The 3,422-nt window shown below is 62.0% G+C and overlaps 1 long non-coding RNA gene across 3 annotated transcripts; it reads right to left on the bottom strand.

Annotated features, from left to right (window-relative positions):
* Window positions 1-271: 271 nt before the first annotated feature.
* LOC105518454 lies at window positions 272-3,381 on the bottom strand. Of its 3 annotated transcripts, XR_001002825.1 has the most exons (3): window positions 2,762-3,381; window positions 1,599-1,800; window positions 272-787 (listed from the first exon to the last, which is right to left on the bottom strand). It is a non-coding gene; the product is annotated as an uncharacterized LOC105518454 (long non-coding RNA). The 3 variants fall into 3 exon arrangements; XR_001002824.1 differs by having other exon boundaries at window positions 272-1,800; XR_001002823.1 differs by having other exon boundaries at window positions 272-1,800; window positions 3,211-3,381.
* Between the last annotated feature and the right edge of the window lie 41 nt (window positions 3,382-3,422).

Raw genomic sequence — 3,422 nt, 5'->3', positions numbered from 1 at the left:
TACCCGTGGGAAGGCCTGTTTAGCCCAGAAAGGGAAACAGATTGGCCCAGTGGCCAGGTGACGGGTGCATTCACCAGACACCACGCCCCAAGGGGACTTCCCAGGAAGTGTTGTCTGCTCACAGCGGCAGGTCCTGACCAATGGTGCTCAGCCCTGGCTGCCAACATGCCACCCTGCTCACTGCTGCAGGTGCACGAAAGGACAGAGTGAAATACCCTGAGTTTCTCCCCAAACAAGGAGTTTTCAGTAAGTACACACCGCACTCATTTACTCCATTCACAAAGGTTTATTGGGTCCTCGCCCGGTGCTGGTTCGGGTTAGTCACTGCAGAGGATCCATCTGGGCCAGCCTGGGAGGGGCAGGTCTGGAGTCCAACGCAGACTTGAAACCAGGGGTGAAACCCAGGGGCTGTGGAGGCTGCCATGCCGAGGACAGCTCCGGGAGGACCGCTGAAGATGACGACTAGCGGGCGGGGAGTGGGCTTCAGCCATCTCCCGGGAGCTGAGAGGGCCCAGGTGGAGGTGAGGGCAGTGGAGAAGGAGGAAGAATGGCGGTCTCCAGGTAGAAGAAGGGAGCAGGGAATAGCACGAGCGGAAGCCCAGAGGAAGGAAAGTACCTGGAGGGTCTCTGTGCTTTAAGAGGCCAGTGGAGGGGACGGAAACAAACGGCCAGTGGTGAAGCAGGGTTGACACCCAGGCAGCGAGAACACTGAGCCACACACCTGTTGCTCACCAGCACTCTCCTCCAGGTGTGCACCAACTCCTGCCCGAAGCCTCAGGAGGTCCTCCTGCAGGAGAACGCAGGGCCACCAGGACCCACCCCACCCCAGAAGGAAGTCTCAGTGACAGCCTCTCTGGGCCCTGGGAGCTGCTCTACTGGAATGAAGAGAGAGACTGTACCCATTGCAAACCCGCCTACCATGGCCCGCACTGGGGCAGTGAGGTGGCAGGGGCGGAGGGGGGCTCTGCACCAGGGTTCACCAAGCCCTACCTTTCAAGGGCAGACTGCCCCAGGAAGATGCGTTTGGGCTCAGAAGGCCATCCAAAGGCCAGCCCTCCCCTGGCTCTGCCAGGGCCCTGCTGCCTGTCCCCTCCCTGCCTCTCTCCAAGTTGTTCCTGGACACCAAATGGACCCCGTCCAACTTGTCCCTCCTTTTCTTTCCCCTGCCCGCCCCCTGCTGGAATTGTAAGAGGGCAGGCAGAAAGGGAGGTGGGGGAGCCCCAGTCAGGTTGCAGGGCAGGAGAAGCAGCCCCAGTTCTAACTGCTTCCCCCACAGCAGAGCCTGCCAGGCCCCCGGGGGCCGGGACCTCTGGGTGATGCCTGGTGCTTCCCTAAGTCACAGGTGGAGCTGGGCCTTTGACCAGTACTCTCACTCCTGACCACTGGGACGGGACAAGACAGTAGGGGCAACAGGTAGGAAGAGCCAGATCTAAGGTGAGCTGGGGGTGCAGCCCGAGAGAGAGGAAGGAAGGAGGGACAAGTGTTGCTCCGGAGGAGAGAGGGTTGAGAAGAGGGAAAAGATGACTGGAGTGGGAGTTACTGAGCCAGGTTCTGTGTCCCAAAGGCCAGTATCACCTGCATCTTGGGTCTGCCCTCACCTGCACAAGAGGCTGCAGGAGCCAAATGGGCCTTCCAGCCTTGTCCAATATTATGGAGTCCGGAGGTATGGAGTATAGTCTGTGAGCCCAAGAAGCAGCCATAGATCCCCAGAACAGATGACGGCCCTCAAGAAGGGCTGCTTCCCTGAGCATCCCTGGGGCTAGAAAGAGTGTGGATCAGGTGCTTCTTATTGGGCTGGGCCTGCAGAGGGGACTAGAGGGGCCAGTCTTACAGCCACCCAGACCATACTTTCCACACACAGGCACATGCGCACACACACTTGCACACACACACATTTGCACACACATGCATGCACATGCCACCAGATCTCAGGCAACACAGAAAGGCTCTCCCAGCCTTAGGTGGCTTATGCATTTTCTGAAACTAACTGTGGGAAAAGGGCTTGGGGAACCATCCTATGTGCCTGCACCAAATGCTGTGTGGGTGGGGGCAGGACACAAGCCCTACACTGAAACCGCCCAGAAATCAGGGAGTCCGAGCTTGAGAGATTGTCCAGTAAAAGTTGGAATCCTCAACACCCCTTGACTCTGCCCAGGAGGGGCAACCTCAGAAGTCCCCCCAAACCTCCTCTCAGAGACCTGCCGAGTAGGAGGCTTCTCTCTCTACTCTCCTCCCCGCAAAAAAGAGGCCAGAAAAGGGGATGACCGGCTAACTCACAGGCGCCCTGATGGAGGGGAGTAGACAGGGGGCCTTCCAAGGAGAATTCCCTAGCCCACCTGAAAGACCCCTACCCAGAGTGGTGAGGAGCAGCTTGGGAGCACTGCCGCAAGGGGGAGAGACCAGGCTGGCTTCCCTCTAGGTAGTAAGTTCCTGCGGTGTGCGCCCCTGCCCCAGACAGCAGAGAAATCGCCGGACTGGGAGATGGAGAAGAGGGGCCACTTTCTCATGCCACCCCGCCGCCAATCCTCCAGGCACACTCGGGCGCTTGACCTGCTGAAGCCTGGAGCCACAGGTCCAGTGGGGAGCTCACGGGACAGAGGGCCCTGCCAGAGCCACGAAAACCGGAGGGGGGACCTCCGCCCAAGGCAGGCGTCTCCGCGCGCCCGCTAGGGCCCTGGTTCTGCATTTGGCTTCTCCCGACACGTTCCTTCGCTGCCGAAAGCGATTCGCCCGCGCCCTATCGAGCCCAGCCAGCTCCTACCTCGGCCCGGGCGGCTAGCGCGGTCTCCGTCCCGAGAAGAAGTTCCGCGGCAGGTCCCGGGGCGGCAGACGCACGGGACGCTGGCGGCGGCGGCTTCGGACTTGGGCTCAAGCCCCGCCGCTCCAGACAACTCGCCGCGACTGCTACAGTGTCCCGGGCAGTTCAGCTCCCCAGACGGGGGACAGACCCTCCCGGCCTGGTTCAGGCCTTGCCCTGGGGGACACAGCGGTCCAAGGCGAAAGGAGACTTGTTCCCGGCCTCTGGGACCCTAGGTCAAGGCACCTCCCCGCCCCGCCGCCCCTGAGCCCAAGTCGCCAACCCCGCGCCGCGCGCAGAGAGGGATCAGAAGGTCTCGGACGCCGCGGCAGGGCTGGCCAGAGCCCCACGAGTTAGGGAGTTGCCCCGCACCCCTAAACGCTCAGCACCCATTTACGGTTGAAAGTACGCACTTGACGCGTCCGGGCGCCTCCGCGGTGACTCGCGCCGCCGCGCTCGGGGTCCGCGAAGGTGGCTCAGTTCGGGCGCTCCAGTCTCGACGTTCCCGGGGTAGAGAGCAACGTCCGGGGACGAACGGGACGGGTGCGCCCAGCGGCCAGGGCTGCGCTGGGCGAGGCAAGCGGCGAGAGGGGAGCGCTCCGGCGTTCAGGCAACAGCTACCCCT

The sequence above is a fragment of the Colobus angolensis genome, unplaced genomic scaffold, assembly GCF_000951035.1.
Source record: "Colobus angolensis palliatus isolate OR3802 unplaced genomic scaffold, Cang.pa_1.0 Scaffold32, whole genome shotgun sequence".
Lineage (NCBI taxonomy): Eukaryota > Metazoa > Chordata > Mammalia > Primates > Cercopithecidae > Colobus > Colobus angolensis.
Note: the sequence above shows the minus strand (reverse complement) of the source record. Positions and strands in the feature narration are given on the sequence as shown.